The 20,955-nt window shown below is 39.4% G+C and overlaps 1 protein-coding gene across 7 annotated transcripts in view; it reads right to left on the bottom strand.

The window, feature by feature from the left end:
• The window catches only part of diaph2 (diaphanous-related formin 2), a 510,558-nt gene that overhangs the window by 269,789 nt on the left and 219,814 nt on the right, over positions 1-20,955 (bottom strand). The window lies entirely within an intron of this gene.

Here is a 20,955-nt window from a genome sequence, read left to right as displayed (position 1 = left end):
TCTGATTGACATGCGGTGGCATGATCTGAAACAGCCTGTTCTTGCCTGAAAACCATGTGGTGTAGCTGAATTACAGCAATTCGTCAACAGAGCGCCAACATTTCTCCAAAGTGATGTAAGTGACTCACTACCAGCTGTAGTCAACAAACTGGGGCACCCAATTACTGGGTTTAAGGAGCAATTACTTCATCACATAATGCCCATCTGATTTGGATAGCTTTAAAAACGACAATTGGTATTCATTCAGGTCATCTTAGTTCTACATTAAAATAGTTTTAGCTGATGTAAAATATTTCTTAGTGTGACAATAACTAACAGACGATAGTAAGGGGTCAAATACCTTTTGAAACCACTGCACCTTGAGTAGCTGCAGTGTTTCTGTGCTTGTTCAATCTGTAAACGAATCAGACCCAGAGGACATGGTAAAAATGAGAGGTAATTCCCACCCACTGGCCCCGAGGAGAGTCTTGGCCATGGTACCTTATTTTTGTGGCTATTGGGGCTGAACAATTCTCACATCTTTCCACAAAAATGTCGCTTACAGAACACCACATCCACACTCTGCAAAACGCCCAGGGAGTAGAACTTCGAAGCAACATCTCAACAGTGAAATACTTGCTGCTGCTTTATTTCTTATCTCGCCGCAACTATAGGGTGAAATCTTCTCCGGATAAATCACTGTGTACACATCAACAGACAACATTTCATTGCCCTAAAAATGCTTGCAGTGGTAAAAAGAAGAAAAAAAAACAACCTTCTTCCCTGCATGACTCCAATAAAAAAACATTTAAAGTTTTAAAAAGATCTCATTTGTTGCAGGAAAACTGGGCCGCTTCCATCCGCCCACATGCAGACAAACACTGTATCAAAGCACCGTGTGTTTGAAGGCTTTAGCCACAATCAGTCAAAAGGCCCAGAAAGGCTAAAAGGAAAATATTAAATGAAAGGGTGAAAAAAGCGTGCCCTTGTCTCCTTCAGTTTGTATTTTATTTCCAAAACTGTTTCACACTTCTTTTTTCTTCTTCTCCTCTTTCTCATGTCCTAATTGGCTCTATCAAGTGATGAAGGTCATCAATGCTGTGCTCTCACTGGTAGTTTGTGCACCTGATTGGGTACAGCACAGCCCTAATTATCACAGAAGAACACATCAGCTCTGACCCTCAGCGGCACCTCAAAGTGTCGCATGTAGCTACATTTGTGTAAATTCGTACACAGGCACACACACACACTTTTTCTTTTTTTTTTAAAAAAGGTCGAGAAATAAAATGAAATGCTTCAAGGCCACACACTTAGCTGGCATCAACCCATTACGTGCCACAATGACAGTAGCCCTCACACATTCCTTATTAACTGCACAACAAGCTGCCTGGGGTTTTAATTGGGAAAGTGAGCAGGTATTGGCAGTGCATCAGATAGGAGGGCTTGATGGTTATTTCGAGTGGTCTGATATGAATTCCAGGGGGTCCCCTACGTGGCTTTGTTGTGCTTATTAGTCATCTAAACAGATAACAGATTGCATCTTAATTGGAAATCCCAACAGTAGCCTTGGTAACCATACTGTAATGTCCTCCACACCTATTCTGGACTTTTCTTTCTCGGGGCTCCTTGGCAATGGCGACTGGTTGAGAGGGGTGGAACGGTGGCTGCTTATCTCTTGACGATTTCAGTGAGATTGTGATTATACGAACAGCCCAAAATAACTGAGAAATGTTGCCTCAGCGTTTCTCTAGGAGGTGGGCTTCTTAATAAGCATGAAGGAAGCCTGAAAAGGAGAATATTCTTAATTTGAAGGACGCGGAGGGATTTTACACATTGAGGGGTGTGTTATGACCGACGCAATAACAGTGAAGACTGCTGGCATGACAGCTGTCCAGCAGCCAGTTAATCACACCATGCACACGCTGCCAAAGTACCAGTACCTGCTTTAATGACCACTGTGCAGCAAACAGGCCCAACTTAAAGTCTATAGAGAATCTGTGGCGTATAGTAAGGAGGAACATGAGAGGCACCAGACAATGCATGCGATCTGGTTGGCTGCTATTAAAAAGGGACATATCATGCAAAATCCACTTATTTTTAGCCCTTAAATACATTTCGCTAAGAGTGCAACTAAGTAGGATGTAGTCTCTCCAGGTGCTGCATAAATATTTTCTTTTTTTTTTTGGGTCATATTTTTTAATCTGTTTATTTTTCTCTTTTGTCTGTTACGTTTTTTTTTTTTTGTTTTTGTTTTTTTTTAGCCATTGTGTCGCAGTATTTGTTCCGGAGCTGCTAAACAAGGTTTTGGACATCCGGCCAACCAATTTCGCAAATTTATTTTTACTACAAAAAATGGCAGAACGGGGTGGAGTCTAAGAAGAAGAGACCTAGAGGGGGGTGGGGTGTGTGAATTGTCTGATTTGAATTTAAAAAGACCACACCAAAGCGAGGAATTCAGACCAAGCATTGCAGTTCCACTTTTTATAAACCTCAACTGAATGATTTAAATGTGAAAAGGAAAGCTTAAAAGCGTAATGTCCCCTTTAAAGTTACCTGGGCTTTCTTAACCTCTGCAGAACCAACCCAAACTTTCCAAGACAAATCACACCCAATGACTCACCCAAAAGAAGCCCTTATCAACACTAGGCCAACTTTTCTGTGTTAAACCTCCTTTTTATTTTGACACCATTCTAATTTTTCACTTTTTGAAATGCATGGTGATTCCTTAATTGATATTCTGGTTTACTGAGACACACCTGTAAATTGTTAAAACAATACAAAATGTTCAAAGATATTTTTAAGCATGCCTAACACAGAAAAGTTCAGAATCAAACCTCCATTCAAGCTGTTTTATGTCAACCGGTAGCTCTTTAAAAGTTTTGTTTAATTAATTTTCTTGTGTGTCGTCCCACAAAGTCTACATCAGCGACTTTGTCCTCAAAACACAGCCTGAACATGTATAAAAGTTTACGACTGAAACGCAAACTGTTCAAACCGACCCCCTCAGAGCATTTAGAATAAGCAATTTAACTTTAAACTAACCAACATTTTTTGGTTCAATTACGAAAAAAGTTAACGATCCTAAACAAATTGTTAAACAGACAGTTAACACAACAGTTTGTAAGCATTGTGCAAATAAAACAAATTTTAGGTTACTGGTGTCACTGCATATTGCAATTAAATTGTTCGTTGCTGGAGGCCCTCAAACTAAATCTGGTTTTCATTGTTCATATAATGTAACTAGTGCTATTTAACACAGGATTTCCAGCATAGTAGCTCGGTATATTTTCAATAATAGACTTCAGGTAAAATTGTTAAAGTTTGACATGTTGCTGTGGTGCAAATTTACATTTGACTCTTTTTTTTTTTCAAAATACAACAACAGCTAAATTAAGAAAGTGAAATTTGAGGAAGACCTTTAAAGGTTAGGAATTCACGGGTCAAACATGAGGCCCTGGAAAAGAACACAGGTAGACATTTAGCTAATTAAAATGAATATGTTTGATCATGAGCTTCACTTCTACTCCATTTAAAATTCTTTATAAAACTCCAAATATGGAGCAAGTAACCTGGATTCTGAACAGTTTTCCAATCTAAGGTAATGGAAAGATTTCCTCCCATTATCATGCTGCCTTCACCGCATTTAGGTGTGTTCAGGGAGGATAAATAAGACAAAAAAAATAAAATGTGTTTTGGTTTATGAGCCCTGGAAAATAAAACATTTTTAGTATGTTTTGCATGATAAAAACAACAAAAATTGTCTTACAAATGTGATGCGGTTTCAGTGTGCAGCTTGCAGCATAGAGTAAGTGAAGCTAACCTGTAAACAGTCTCTTGTTTGATAGTGACACGTAACAACAATCATTTATGAACACGTGAGAACTGACATTCAGGTAAAAGGAAGGCCTGGTATAGCATACTTTCAATTTCTCAAACGCAACACAGAAAAGCAACACAGCAAAATATTGATCATGGTTAAAGGGTTGTCCCCAGGCATATAAATCGGGCCGTATGATGCATGTCATTGAAGTCTAACTGTGCAGCGTGTGGCATTGAATGTTCAATTACAGAACCAATAAAATCCAACTTGTAACATGTCAAGAACTGGTGTTTTTTTTTTTTTTTTTCATTTAAAGGCAGGCAGAACAATCTTAAATCTGGTCTTATTTCTCTCTTTGATGGAGACTTTATGGTTTGTTTGTTTTTTTAAAGGTCTGGAAGTCACGTTTATCCTCCAGCCTCCTTAGACAGTTCTGTGCAGGACAGAAGCGTGCATTTTTAAAGAGCTCATAAGGATTGTTAACTTATTTGTGAGTAAAGTGACCATAAATCTGACTGTGAAGAAAGCAAAATAGAAGAATATTTTCAATACACATTTTAAAATACACCCACATATTAGGTAAAGTTATAATGGATCATCTTTTTTTGGCTTCGACTTGCAAGGGGGATCATCATATCTATTGGTTGGTTGGAGGTTCTTCCACGCGATCCCCCTGAGGAGCGGAGGAGCAGGCAGGATGGTCTTGTGCATGTGCAGTTATTCAAAATAGGACTTGGGCATTTCTTATCTATATTTCCAGAAAGAAAAAAAACTTTAATTTGAGATATATTACAAAAAAATGTTTAGGTCAACATACAGCACTTGCACACAGCAATGTTGCCAGTGGCCTTCAGGGGCACAAACCTGGAAGTTACAGGTCTAGCGCCCCTAGTGGCTAGAAGTTACATGGTGCGGCTTTAAGTAAAGGGGTAGTGAACAGTAAGATATTTCTTATTAAAGTGACAACTGTCACATAAAGAGTTGCTCTCAGCCTGTGACTTTGGTAAAGTTGAGGCCCATAAATGAAGGTGATTGCCATAAGCTTCACACCCTGTATTCATATTAAAGACTCTTATTTTGAAGCAAGAAAGGAAGTAGTTCCTGAGTTGCCCGGTGTAGATGGAGTTCAACAGTAAAGACGAAATGTAGGACTGGTCAACAATGCTTGGTTACACAGGAACTGAAGCAGCTTTTATTACTTTTAAATTGTAGGGAAATAAAACTGATGGTGACACAAAGGATAAAGGCGATTTGTAAAAACACCTGGATAACTGCTAGCCACTAACATTTAGGCTCTGCTAAAGGGCCATTCTGTGATTTTTAAGGTATTTAGAGAGCATTCAGTGATCTCTAAAAATCTAAAACACAGACTGCTCAACCATGAGCTGAATTATTTAACACTGAGCAGAGATTCTTTACCCAGCTGGAGATTTCTGAAATGTTCCATTTATAGAAAGAAAAACATGTGAATGACTTTTTTGCCATTAGGACCACCTTAGATTGAGACAACCACTATATAAAGACTGCTCATATTATATAAACGTGGACTAAAACTACAACTACTGATTATTTAAGACGGTTTCTGGATCTAGAAACCTTTACTTGTTAATACAGGGGGAAAAAAACAGATAAGAAGTTTTCGACTCAATTGGTGCATGCATCAATACACGCCTATTAGGCAAGAATTGCTTACAGAGAAAAGGAATAGCTGATAAGATTCCTGATATGCAACAACATGACTGAATTAACTGTAAAAAAGACAAAAGGAAAAAACATTCAGAAACTGCATTGTAGCTTACATGGGCTTTGTTGTGAATTTCTATCTCCGTCGCCTTAGGTTTTAAGGTTTGGTTCTAGATTTGATTTACTAGGTCAGTTCATCCTGATACTATTTGTTTCATATTAATACTTCAAACATTCACTGTAAATACGCCTATCATTGGCAACAGTATAAATAGCAGCATCCTCATTCTTCATAGTAAAATGCCAATGCTGAATAAAAGCTAATTTGTTGCCATGAGTAAATATTACCTCATACCCATAAAACATGAATTTAAATTGACTTTATAAAAAAAAAAGAAAAACACAACACTACAAAATGATCATGAGAGCATGATGCACTCTGCATTATTTAAAGAAAAAATTAGGGCAATTACAGCGTGTGGAGAAATGTGTGTTGGCTTATTACGTGCCTGCCTGACTGTAAGGAGCGTGAGGAAATACAGTGTTCTCTGGAGAGATAATAATAATAAATCTTGTGCAGCCATAAAAGGGCGTTCCTGTTTCTGAAAACACAGTTTCCTTAACCCAGCTCCATGTATCACATAACCCTTCGCCGTTTTAAGACACAAGCGCTACATTTTAGGGGACAGTTCAGCTCTCCTGCAGCTAACTGTTTTTAAAAACTGTCTCCGCACATAAAGCAAAGGAGCGAGCATCCCTTTGCCAAACACAGTTCATCTTCTCGATGACACACAGCACTGAACTCGTGGTCATGCAAACAGAGGCTCCTGGAAGAAAAGATCCAACTTGTCTCGATAAAAACCGACCGGATGGGGGAAAAAAGAAACAGGGGATACAGAAAGGAATGGCGCACAGGTTGAGTATGGTATCAAACACATGCTCACCTCAAAAAGAAAAGAAACATGGAAGACTTAACACTCAAGCATCATGTTTGAAAATTACTTCATAAAGACACAGTTCGAGCATGATGTCAAACTGTGCACAATCTGCAGAAACCATCGCTGTTTTATCTGATGAAATTCTGAGGGTAGATGTGGTATGTTGGTTATAGGTAAAGCTATGATTTACAAAATCCCAATGAGACTTGGAGGGAAAGTATATTTATTTCCCTCCAACTGCCAGCAGTCATTCCGCTGAGAAGTTTCAGTTTTTGGCCAGTCTCACAGTGCCCCCTACTGGCGGGAAATATTCTACAACGATGCCACATAAGAGTGGATAGTGTTAAAAGACACTAATTTAATTGCAACAGACTTAGGCATGTTAGTTAGTATTTCAAAAAATCTACTAAATAATATATATACACACCTAAAAAGAGATTTACCATAGCCCTTTATCTTTGTATCAACATTCCCATATACCTACACAAGTTTAATATCGACATTTCTAGACAAATAAAACTGGCAATAATTAGGAAAACAAAAGCTCAGTGAATTGTCAGGATTAGTTAAAGAATTCTTAGCTGCTACCTACCAAAAAAAAAAAAAAAAACATTTTAATGACATTTTAAAAAGGTCAGTTTTCTAAATGATAAGCTCAGAGTAAATTTAATTAAATGAATGTCTCTGATCATATTTCTGACACAACATCGTCCAATTTTAAGAAAAGAATAATTATTGTATAGTAATTTAGTAAACAAAAACACATTCCACACTTATGGATGATTATAATAAACTATTTTCAGATTTTGCTAATATCGAAGTACATTTTCTTCCTGAATTCAACTATGACTGCATTGTATGAATGTGAATCTGTCTATGTAATAATATTCCACTGGTGTGATCATATTACTTATTTCTTGATATTAATTATATGTAACTGTCCTCTAAGATGCCTGATGTATTATATATATATATATATATATATATATATATATATATATATATATATATATATATATATTATACTTTGTATGTCCTTGCTTCAATAACAAATCATTACAAATGTATAAATGTTGCTGTTTATAAATGCAAATGACACACATCATTCGTGATTTAATGAGTTTCATATTGGTAATAACTGATTTTCTTCTTGGTGATCTCCTTTTATAAAATGAAGGGGAAAAAAGACGACTGCGTTTAGGAGTTCTAGCATCGAAGAGCAGCAAAAGAGTTTGTTTAGCGATGACGGCTGCTAGACTTCTTTATAACTTTACTCCTCAGCTCTGATCTGAAACTGACTGCCTCAGACACCTTGGATTGTAGTGCTGCAACAAGCTATTCATGTTTTCTGCTGGGAATGTGTCACATTAATTGGAGCCTTATTATCTTAGTGCTGGAGGACACTGACATTCGAGGCAGAAAAATTCAGATGACACACAAAAAAAAAAAAAAAAAACTACGTCTGTTGTTGGTTTGACAGCATGTTTTTCTTAATTGCAACCGACAGAGCAATAATACAGCATAGACGGCCCGTCAAGGCCACTGTGCATGTGTCCACGTCAGCATTTCAGGCACTAAACATGTCAGAAAAGACAAAACTGTACACTCGTCCTTTTTATTTACATCTGAACTATTGCATTAAGTCTATGGGCAGAACCTGTTTGTTTTACTTCTATTAAGAGATATTTTGTTTCACTTTATAACCATCCTTTTCATGTATATGATTAGCAAAGTACAATAAGTCTGAATAGAAACTAGCACATCTTATATGAACCTAAACAGCAATAGACATCCGTTGTGAGTAAAAAGGAAATCCATCAGTCGACTAAGTCGGACAAACAAGGGAGAGTGCGTGTTGTCTTTTATGACAAGTGATTGAGTATGTGTGCTTGTAACCTTCATCCTCATTTCCCCTGGTGTTACTCGTGAATAACAGACACTTACAGTCACACAGCACAACGTGACGGCATTTTTTACTGCCTACTGCGCTGTGAACTGTACTCACAGCTCACACAAGTGTGAATGCTCAAGCATGGCAACACCAGACAGCATGGGAAACCCTTCAGGTATGACAGATTGTTAAATATCTTAACAGATGTACACAGCGACAACAAAGACTTGCAAATATATGTATCAGACCTGGAGATGCAAAAAGAAAACCCAAAATTAGCTGATCTTCAGCTTGACCAACAGGTCAAAAATTCAAAAATCTGATATTTTTCAGGTAAATGAACGTACCATGGGTAAGCTTTACCATGTCACACTGACAACACTCTGGTATAAATGCTGTTACCAACCGAAGAAGGGTCAAAGACAACAATTTCAATATTAGCGAGCTGTTTGAAATGATGTCCTCTTTTTTTATCACATTTCGAGGCATGTTTGTAGGTCATTCAAGCTGCGAGAGCGAGCAAGACTTTTATAAGACAGAGATACTGTAGCTAAGGGACGAAAGCTCAATATTTAGCCAGTAAGGTGTTTAAAAAGGAAATCAGAGGAAGCAGAAAGATGCTAGAAGCTGTTTGAAAGGAAGAACATTTCCAAATCTGTTCTTTCAGGCTGTGAGTGAGAGTGCCAGACTTTCAGCAGATAACATGAAGACTGAAAGGAGCACCTCAAAGTTCCCTTTATTTTCTTTTTTTTTTTTAGCCTTTTGTCTGTCATGGAATATGAAGAGAATTTGAAAATGTTTGCAGCCTTCAGGAAATCTCAGCGTTGAGGTAAGGGGTCAGCATTATCTATGAAATACCCACACAGTTTGCTCTCTTAGCAATGCCACACTAAATGCTAACATCAGATGCTAAAAATGTCACATCAGTTCTCTTGGTTTTAAAACCCCGTTTCATAGCAACTGCATCCTTGTATCGGCAGCTTGACCTCAAAGCCCCAAGTTTAGAACGACTGCTTTTGATACTTTTCTTGTACCATCTACCGACATTATTGCCCTTAAAGAAAAACTAGTACCAGCAAGTCAACCCCTTACAAACAACAGAGATTAGAAATGGGCGACAATATTCTGGTTGGATCCATAATAACAGCTTAGGTTGTAATGCATGTGCAGGATGTGGTGACGTGCATATGCTCTTAGAAAGATTCGACAGAAAAAAATAAAAATAAAATGGTGCTTGTAATTTATCCCACATCTGAATCATTAAACTACAAAACAACTCTAGGTCCTCCTCCTACTTTTTAAGCTACTAAAGCACCTAAAACAACCAGTAATGTGCCATTAGTGAAAGCCGTGTGTGAGGAGTTTCTCCTGACAATGAAATGTCACTGGAGTCTGTTATGGCTTTCATGCTGGTATCAGCACCCACCTGTGTCTAAGTATGTATAAGAACACCCCGAGGGGAGCCGCATTGGATTCTACAACATACCGCCACGATTGTAGAACAATGGCAGACTAGCTGCGCCGCTGTGGGGCCGTTGCTACTTTTCTAATAATCTACCCAGCATGTGTTTATCTTTGTTGGACCAGGTTGTGTGGAGGAGGCAGTCGGGGAAAAAGGATGCAGACAGAATCCTGCCAGCCTGCGAGTGAAGAGCCTGCAAATCCAGAGGGACAGCTGGCTTTGTGTGCGAGCGTGTTCATGTGTGTATCTGTCTGAGAGACGGAGATGGCAGCAATACAGTTATGCCAACACGAGTTATGGTCTCACTTACACAGACACACACAAAACATTTAATTGCCAAAACAAAAAAAACAAAAAAACAAAAAAAAAAATAGTCTCTCCCGAGCTCCATTGTGTCTAATGTGTTCAACGTTAATCTTACCCTTTGGGGACGTTTGTTACTGTGTTAATTACACAACACCAGGAGCCCTAATTAACACACATACAAATATGCACACTCATCAGGACACACAAACACAACACATACACGATTCACGTGCAAAAAATCGGCCGCATAGATTAGGTGAGACAGTCCGATGTGGGAGAAGCGGAGCTAATGAAGCGTTCACAGAGAGTCGGGTCATTCTGAACTTGCTTTGGGGTCAAAACACCTTTTCCACGAGTTTAATGAACAAACCCCGCGCTCCGATGTGTGGAGAGACTCCTGGGCTGGAGTGGCCGGCGTGCCCTGCTCAGTCAACCAATGCACCGCCGGCTCATCACGTCCTGCACAGGCATTTGCTCTCCCTGCCGTGCGAGCTTTTGGAGGATATTAGGAGAGCGAGGCAAACTGCAATCCTGCAAACACGCGCAACAATTAACCCGGGAGAATTTTCCCGTGGCCTCTTTCCTGTCTGACATCAGTGCTCATTACGGTCCGCTCCTCAGTAAAAGTCATTAAAACACACAACAAAAGAAACAAACAAATAAAAGTCCCTCGGGATCATTAACGACAGCTGCGGGTATCTGTCGCTCCCGTTTTAACTTTAGGGAGTTTAGGAAGAGATTGCTGTGAGGAAATCTGTCTCCCCCCCCCCTCCTCCTTAGATGGTAGACCACCAGCGTCAGGGCAGAGTAATAGCCTACAAGGTGACCGATATGCACCTGTCTTCCCTTTGCCTTCACTAGACAGCAGGACATCTAATTACATCGCAGGGGTTTTTACACATTCAATTACAGATACAGTTGTAGCTGATTTGTAACACGTATATGCCATTTCCTCGCAAAGAAATGAGTTTACTGAGGACGGATACGCTGGCAAAAACCTACAAGTTAAAATTATAAACATATATACCCAGCATCTAAGGCGTATTCAAAGTGTTCCTTTAAAATCTTTTGAGCAGAGTATAACTTTCGTTTATCTTAGCATCCACTGAGCCATTTATTTATTATGAGCTTATATTTAGTTAATGTTAACAGTATGTTCAGGAGTACAGGCTGGATTAAAAACAAAGCACCAACAATGTATGCTAAATGACATGCTGATCTTTCATGCGTCTGGATGAGTGATTGAGCTGCTGTTTATAGTTTGAAGATGTTAATGATGGCTAAAATAAATAAATATATAAATATTTAACAAGAAAAAAGGATCCCCCAACATGGCATTGCTATTATAATTCCAGCCTCTATGCACAGCTGAGATTTGGCCAAGGAAATGCTGGATATACCAGAGGTTGCACAGATTCCAGCAATCCTGAGATGAGCCAAACCCTCAAATTAGTTAGTTGACCTCTTCACCAAATGCAAGATATCGGAATGCAAATTGTACTAAAGAAAAATACATTTTCATCCAGAAGTAGGAGATGAATTGTAGGAAACTTCCTTAATACTTTCTCAAAGCTCAACTCTTCATTTCAGTGCAGCTCGATGTAATAAAAAGATGTAATATCAACGGCACACACACATTTGCTTTGCTTCAGATAGAACATTTCTAATGCATTTCTCTGCTTAGTGTAATTAAAATGAAAATCAGGCTGTATCAATCCTCTAAGGTTAATTTATCTTTCACAGTGCCTCTGTGGTGTCTTCCCATCCCGGGGATGCCTGTGGCCTCATGAAGGTTAATAAGCTGCTTTACCTCAGTCGTAGCTTGGATTGGGATAGAGTCGAAAAGTTAAAAAGAGAGGCCAGGAGAGCAAAAGCACCTTAATGCAAATCCCCAAACTCAAACTAATCTTGTCAAGTCTTCAAAACCTCCAGTTTCCTACTTAAACAGTTTGCAGGCTTGCTTGGACCTGTGCTCTCTATGGAGCCGAACGTGTATACACAAGTCTGACATCAGTCGGCCCTTCTCCGGCAAAGAGCACCAGAGGTCAGGGGTCTGGGTATAACGCAGAGATGATGAAACACCTTCAGGAATACATTGTTCAGCTGTCTGCACGCCCACTCTGGATTTTAATGTTAACTGAGCCGCTGTTGCACTTTACTGCGCCTGATTTGATGTTGCAGGCTGGGGTATACTCGTATATGTTGTAAAGGCAAACGCTTAATTCCCATGACCCCGCTTCCTTCCTGAAGTGTTACTGATATAGTTTCCTTTCACTCGTCTGTGTAGGTGGAGCAAACGTGCAATAGCACTGCAACACCAGTCGAGTACACACAGTTTTACTATTTCGAACGCCTGGTTGTAGTAGCACAGCGGCACCATGCTGTGCAGAGTTTAGAAAAGATCCCACCATGTGCATGTGTTTAAGGAAAGACGGTAATGAGGGAAAAACAAGTATGAAAAACATGTTTAAATACTTAGATCCATAAATAGTTTGATCTCTATATGTTTATTTGCTGACTCTATATAGCTAACATTATTAAATATACTTAAAGTGGCCAATAACTCAAACTACCTGCTAAGTCAACAAATTTCCCAGCTTTTTTTCTTTGATTGAGGGTGAAAGATCATCCGTCTTGCCAGCAAAAAAGTACTTTTTAAAGTATTTTAAATTATTTTATACTGCCACCCCATCTTTGTTAGGATAGCGGTAGATTATGTAGTGTTCATTTTGGGTTAATACTGCGGTATTTGCTGTGGAGTTGCACCAATTGTGCATGGGCAGCAGCACTGGTGGATGCAAAACCATTTCTGGACTTGTCAAAAAAAAGCACACTGTCCTAGTTTGTGATTAAATTGTGTATTCTGCGGTGTGAGAAGGGCGGAAAGACGATGCCAGAGCATTAGTTTACAATGGCTCTATGAAATTCTATGGGATTGAAGGGTAAAAAAATAAATAAATAAGTAATAATAATAATAATATAAAAAGATCAAATATTTCCAAAAATAAGTAAATAAAAAAACAGCATCTGCATGGCCACTACTTCTAGACCTTCGCTAGTGTGAATTTAACACAATAAAATATTTAGAACAAGCTTTCCCAAGGTGATGGCTTCATGTTATCATAATCTTAATGAGTTCTCTCTCTAGCAACATTTTAAGTAAAATTACAACAGACACAGCTGGATTCCACATGAACAAAAGTTATGTCCAGCTTTCACAAAGCTCATCTCAGCCTAAACTTCAGTGGTCAATTTCCCTGGAATGTCACTGCTTCTTAGTGTTTTTCTTCATTTTGTTGCTCTGCTTTGGGTTTCAGGCGACCACGGAGCTCCACCTGTAATCAGGCGGCTCTGTCTATCTTACTTCTCAAGCTCTCTTGGCTGTGCAGTAATTTACCTCGCAGTGGTGCGCGAGGTCTTGATTATTTATATTCATGGGGGCACCATCTTGAACACAAAGGATTCAGGTTGTTTACCCATCCGACAAGGGCCATCACGGGTCCTCTCTTCCCCTCTGTGCTGCTCTTTCTCGCTGCTCACTTCCTGCCCGGCTGCGGGAATGTCAACACCCCCCCGGCCCATTTTGAGACCACAAACCAATTCCACCACGGTGGCTCAAAGACAAATTAAACTTAATGCCATGTAACCAACTCAGCCTGCTACTGTGCGCTGTCAGGCACAGCGCTAGCCAGCAGAGAAGTGGGGACTTTTGGGCACCTTTTGGATCGGTGTGCAAATCACGAGTCGACGTGGAGCCAAATAAAAAGCACTTCTGGAGATCGGAGTTAGACAACAATCCCGACAGAGTTGGAGTTCGATCTCGGTTAAAATGACATCAAAAGATCCAGCATGTGGTTGATTTGTAATGGCTTGAAAAACAAACCTTCTGCACTCCTATCACCGTAAAAAAAAAAGACCAACAACTGCTGAGGTGAAACAAAAACCATCAACCCCTGAAACTAGCAATAAAACAAAGCAGGGAAAGCTGAAAGCTAATAGATCACTTAGAATGAATGCATGAAAAAAGGGAAACAAGCTGGATAAATCTCTTCACTTCTTTAAGATACATTTTATTATGAGACCCCCTTTGTTACTTCAGGCAATTTCCATCAATACAAACGTTTTAAGAAATAACTAAACGAACAAAAGTGCCACAACACTCCGATCTGACAAAACTTTTGAGCTTCTTCCTAATAGCATTTAAAATGTCCAATCAAACGCAGTAAGCCATCCATGAAGAGAAATGTGAGCCATTACACATCAAGTATTCCCTATAAAACTCTCCACTCTTGTACTTTTATTTCCAAGCTGGATTAGATATGCACTCCATATTCTGCTGCCTAGAATCGGGGGGCTTATTTAATGAAGCTCCATTGGGGCTTTTTCATGCGAAAAGCTCCAGTGACAGTGTTGAAATTGTCCTCTCCTTAAAGGCAAGACCTATTGTTAATAAGCATCGCATCACTCAATTAGACAGGCTCATATCTGTGCGGATGACACACAGAATGATGCACTGCGAGAGCAAGCAAAGGAAAATGCTTGAAGGTAAACACTTTTTTTTTTTATATACTGATATAGATTCTTATTTATTAGGGCAATGGAAATATATTATCTAAAACACAAAGTTGCATCAGTAAATGTCAAGGAATGTTAATGGAGGTAGACCACCGCCAACACTGCTTGTTATGGAAACTGGGCATGTCTTAAAAAGTTTATATTTACATATAACGATTTATTTTCCTCACAGATGACATTAGATCCAACCAAACCATTTTTTTTCCATCTTAGGTCAGTTAAGATTACCTGAAATATTTTTTAATTGTTAAAGGCTAAAACAATAAGTATCTTCAAAACAAAAACTTTGACACTATAATATGCCTTTACAAGTAGGGAAGATAAACGTTATCATCTTGGTTTCCTGGTTTTGTAGACTTTTAGCTAATTCACAGCATTTACAACAGGTAAATACACCTGTTGCTGTACTTCAAGGCAACATCTCAACATCTTAATCCACCACCAGGATTTCAGGAGGACAGTTCTGGACCTTGATTCAGACGCAATCTTTTTCTACCAGGAAGCGCTGACACCACTCTTTGTTCTGGATCCTGTAAAGAAGTTACCTATTTTCAGTATTAGTAAGGTGTTAAAAGTAAAGTCCTAGGAAAAGGAAATTTACTTTCTAAATAATATCAAGACATGTCTGCTGTACATTCAAGCTGTGAGAGAGAGTAAGACTTACAGCAGATAACAGGAAGGCCACCAGAATATAGAGAAATTACTCTGCCTAAAGCCGGGCATACACTGTACGTGTTTTTGCCCTTTTCGGGACGATTCTTCAGTCGTGCAAAAACTTTTTGGATCGGGCCGAGTTTCAGCTTGATCGTCCGTCCTGCGTCGTGTCGTATACAGGAAGTAACGAGGGGCGATTCGCCTCTCACAAACACCTCCTGATCAGGAATCAGACGGTCGGTTGAAAATCAAACATGTTTGAAATTCAGTCGGCCCTCAAGAGTGATCGTCAGCGATGAGAATTTCCAAAGCATCGCGTTTTGTTCTAGTGAGCCTCATATTTAACAGTGAGCATCGACACTTCTGTCTTTTTCTTCTTCTACTGTCGACATTTGGCTTCCGGTTAGACGAGTCTGAGTAGCGCCTTCTCTCTACGGGGCTGAGTCTGACGTTTGGTTTTTGAACGCACAGTATTAGCAGCCAGGTCGCAGCAGAGCGTCGGGCCGCGCAGTGTAAGAACAGATATGGTGAGCGGTGAACTTTTAAACTCGTCGTACAGTTTCAGCTGTATATGAGTACCACGACTGACAATATCGTGCAGTGTATGCCCGGCTTAAATGGGTCTGAACTTTACACTCTGCGGTTTCGTCGTACAGTTTGAGCTGTAATAAAACCCTATTTTCTAGTCCCCTCTAGTGGAAGGAGGACTAGAACTAAATGTTGTTACACTGTTCCCATACGTTCTTACGAATTATGAATCAGTCACCTATGATTGATATCGCCAAGTCAAAGAGGTTTTTCTCAGGACAATAATCGTGCTCCAGTAAGAAACAAAGACATTTAAAACTGATCTAATCTAACAAAAAAAATTATAAATCCTAACATACTTTATTTAGCTCATTAGAGGTTTACAACAATTAAAGATATTACAGAGACACTGGCATGTCCCACATTTATGCTTCCTAAAACCCAAAGGGAGCAAACATTAAGTATCAAAACAAAATGTGTTATTTTTTTTAATACAGGCAATATTTACTTTGTTTAAAAGACAGATTTCATCAATATTACACTGTACCTGAAGAGACATAAAAGGTAGCAGGGTGTAGAGTTGGGAGGCTGAAAGCGGCAGGTATCAAAGACAGCTAATATTCAGAGGGCTAAAGTTAAAGTGCACCGCGATAGCCGGAATGGCTCTCATCTGAGAAGAGAAGATTAAAATCAGTGGGACATCGCAGCAATGCAATATGAAGTGGGAAAGAGAGGAAATTTCTCTCTAACATACACTCGCTCAGCCTCTCTCACCGATGCACGCCCACACACACACGCACAATATAACCTCATACAATAAACTAATTACTCCTCGTTAATATTTAAGAGCCTAATTTCCATTCATATGTAATATATTAAAAACGTGCAGGGATAAGCAAAGAAAAGGGCTGACCCTGAGATATTCACAGCAAGCTAACTGCTCCAAACAGAGAGAAATGAACACCAGAGTGTTTTGTGTTTTATTGAGACAAATGTCTCTTGCCTGCACTGGCAATTAATGGCCTCCCCTTTTAAAATGTGGAAAATGGTACAATTTGAGGCCTTCCTTTTTTTTTTCTCCCCCAAATGGGATAATAGCCTCTTTGCCTTGTTTTAAGCAGTAATGGACTTTAAATGCAGAATGTGTGACTGTGTGTTTCAGAGACGAAGAAAGGTTATCGTAACTATTCAGTAAAATGTAGCGGCTCTTCTTTCAGGCACTGATGACAGTTTGTGAAAAGGTTATGGGGTAAAATGCAAAGCTGTGATCTTGTTTATGCGAGCCCAACACAGATAAACAATAAGAATGAGAGTGGGAGTCTTTTGCTGAGGCCGGCCTCAAATCCAAGCTGCCTCAGGGCAGTTTTTAAAGGCAACACAGCCACAACGCAGGGTGGCAATCCCACGATTTACTGCTTCCGTATCTTCAATGGGTAACATTGCGAACATTAAGTTTTAGGTCAGATTTTCATAATTTTACCTTCAGGTTGGGGTAAAAATTACAAAAAATCTGAAAACACGTGAATTAGTATAGTTTTGAGCTTGTTGACAGTGTTGATGGAGGATGTCTCGCCTTCGTCAATCCCTCAGTTAAGAAGGCTGTTTATTAGTGGGCAGCTCTAGATGTCCACTAATATCCACTGATTTTACAATGAACATTGTGTGAAATCTTAAATTATAATTCTTGATATTGTTACTTTTGGTTTTATAGACATTTTATAGAAATCCATCATTCATCTATCATTATATATTATGTGGTATTCAACGTTAAATATTACTTATAGATTATATTTCCAACTTAAACCTCGTCTCTGGCTGCTAACTAGTTACTGCATGTAGTAAAAATCTCCTTTTTTTTTGCAAAATGGTATTGTGTTGAAGGGGATGTTTGCAGATTAAGGGTTTGTGCCAGAGGGCATGGGGCTTGGGAGTACGTAAGGAACTCGTTCTGGGTACTATTTATGCTAAAACCATCACAGAGTAGATGCTCCCTTTCTCAATTAGCACAATCAATAACAAACAGCCCAATTCTTAAGGGAAAACATGGCAAGCCATCAAGCTCGACTCCCAAACATGTTGACTTAAGAAAATACTTAAAGCTTATTACCATACACAGGCACCAAAACAAGGCCGACTATCCCAGAGCGAGCTGCAGTGTCTCTTGAGTTAAGCTTAAACTCATTAAACTGAGGTCGCCATTAATCTGCAGCTAAAAAGACAGAGCTTCAATAATGGTAGTTTTTTCAAGAGCAACAAGCTTTTCAAAGCATTTTTTCTTTTTGCCGACCATGTTGTAGATGAATTAATAAAGCTTAACGGGATTAAAATATCGTGAGAGGCATTTATCGGTGCAACAGTTGCCACATTTTTTTCCATGCGCCCTCTGTTCGTGTGTACTGCACAGACGCTGCAGGGGCCCCCAGCGCACATTTTACTGGTTAGCATCCGTTTTCTTGACTGAGAGGTGGCAGGGAGTCGTGTGAGGTGGCCGACCACACAAGAGTGCGTTTGATCCAGCCACCAGGTCAGCGCCGATGTTAACAGAGTTATTAGATGACCTATTAGGGAGAGTCAGGGAGCCGGCTAAACCCCCCACCGATTCCATCATTACTGCCGTTGTTGCAGGGTCATTACCGCCCTGCTGCTGGGGCTTTGTAGCAGGGCGTCTTCGCCATGCTGGCTCAGTGGGGAGAGTTGGTGTGTGGGGCCGGGTTGTGGGAACAATGATAAAGGAAAACGGGAGTCGGAGTGAGCAAAACTACTGAAGGATTTGATCATATCCCTCGGTATGAAGGGGAGGATGATTGTGCAGCCATCACTTAAAGTAAGGCTTTAGCCAAGTTACATTTTCAGAGCTGACCTTTACAGCAGTAGCACAGCTGGCTGAGGGAAAAACACAGTGTTAAAGTAAAATGTACAAGAAGGAGAAAAAAAACACAAGAATAAAATAGAAAGGAAAGAAAGCTTTTCAGAGAGGCATCAATCACAACGTTCCTGTTTGAAACCGATTTCCTGTTTTCATCGAGGTCTGATTGGGTGATTACAATTGAGCTGATTATGATTTTACTTCCACATGAGAGCAAAAAAAGGTACCGACTCCAACAGCAAGTGAATTACAAGATTATGACAATTTATTTAAAGCATTTGTTACCTGACGTTTATCTAATTTTGAAAGAACTGAACAAAGTGCGTCATTGTTCATGGTGATTATAGGCCAAAGAAATTGTTGGATCCTTATAAATAGGAAAAAAGAAATGTTACATTCAACCTGTAGACTACAGAGCAGAGCTGATCAATGCAAAATGACCCTATTCCATTCCCTGGCTGATTGATTGGTGCATTTACTTAGATTTTTAGAGAACAATGCTTGTTCTTCATATTTAAAAAGGAGCATGGCGTGAGTTCCAGGATTTTTGCAGAGGTCTGCCCCCTCTGGCGACAAGTTTAAAGGACACCAGTGTTGTGCATGTGCATGGTAAAAGTGGAAAAGCACCTGCTGCTGCGACTGCACAGGTCTTTTGTTTAAAGGCGTTTGTTCTGAGGTAAGAAAGCTCTAAAGATTGACGTTAGCCAGTGTTCTCTAGCTAAAGCATTGAATGCTAATGCATCATGGTGGAGACTCCACAAAGTAGCCAGGTGAACAGCGCATCGCCTCACACCCTCATGCATGGCCAGAGGATTCGGCCCTATAAACGGCCTAATTCAGCCTATAGAGGCAACTGCGGTAAATAGAGGATAACTAATTTTACGCGTCGGGGAATTGTAAGGGCATTTATAGGAAAGAAAATAAATAATATTTAAGTTCAAAACTTGCACTATGCACTTTAAAGATAACATTAACTGCAACAAACTGAAATATTTGTTTTGCTGCCTTAATGATATTCAGGTCAACATACACAAAAATCTGAATTAGTGCATAGTGAGCTATGCAGCTTGGTTTGCAGCTTCATTTGCTGTTTAGTCAAACAACCTCCTTTCTGTCCTTGTTATTTGTGCTGAGAAGCCAAGAAATCACCATCACAAAGTGGCACATGGCCTTTGTCCATCAGCAATTGATGTGGGCAATGGAGGAAACATTTTGGAGGAGCGGGTGTGTGAAGTTTGCCAACATCAATCTTGTTTCAAATTGAACCGCAAAGTTACAGCTGAATGGATTGGCTTTCAAATGCAGGAGGCCATGGCTACGCGGGATTCAATCCCAGAGTGAATCTGATTTGATCCTGTGAGCCATACAAAGGCACAACCCACTGATTGATAAAGCGAAGTGAGGGGAGATGAGTGAAAAGAGTAAAAAAGAGACCCGACTCAATGCGGGAGGGTGGAGCGAAGGAGGGGATGGGGTACGGGAAAATAAAAAGAGGAAAATAGATGAGCGGAAGAAAGCCCAAAAAAGAAAACGGAAAAGGAACGTGTCAATGGAGAATAAAATAACTCCTAGCATGACCAGGTAGTTCTGCAGGGCCCATTTAACGACTTGCACACAAACTGTAAAGATGTGAAAAGGCGTGGGACTGACAGAGAGAAAATGAAGATGTCTGTGTATGATAGCAGATTTTTTTTTTCTTTTTTAATCTGTGTGTGGGTGGTTACAATTTTGTGATTAAAGCGCACAGTCGCACCGGAGGTATGTCTAACCTTGACATCTGCCGCTGAGGTGCGCCTTCAACAAATTTTAAAGTTTGACAAACATTTTAGCCCTTAAGGAAAAAAAAAAGGACTTTTTTTTTGTTAGCACAGAAAAAAATGAAATGAAGCACAGAGAAAAAGCTTTCTGTTTGAACACGGCTGATGTTTCATATTTACGGCTGTTTCAATAAAAGACACACAAAGAAGTTTAAAGTAAAAAGAAAAACAGATGTACTGTGGATGCAGAAGGACATTTCTTCATATTTCTGGAGAAATTCTTTTTTGTTAAGATTTGCAAAATTACTACTATGTGAAAAAATGAATTATGCAATTCAATTATTCCTTATAGATTTAATTATTTTCCGGTATTTCATCACATACTCTGGTAAATTTAAACGTACATGAGTAAGAAAATCCTTGAAATTTTATTACTTGTCTGAAATGAATGATTGGTTTAAACAACTATTAGTTTATTACACCATAAATTTGTACA

The sequence above is a fragment of the Fundulus heteroclitus genome, chromosome 23 (assembly GCF_011125445.2).
Source record: "Fundulus heteroclitus isolate FHET01 chromosome 23, MU-UCD_Fhet_4.1, whole genome shotgun sequence".
Classification (NCBI taxonomy): Eukaryota; Metazoa; Chordata; class Actinopteri; order Cyprinodontiformes; family Fundulidae; genus Fundulus; species Fundulus heteroclitus.
This window is presented reverse-complemented; position numbering and strand designations above follow the sequence as displayed.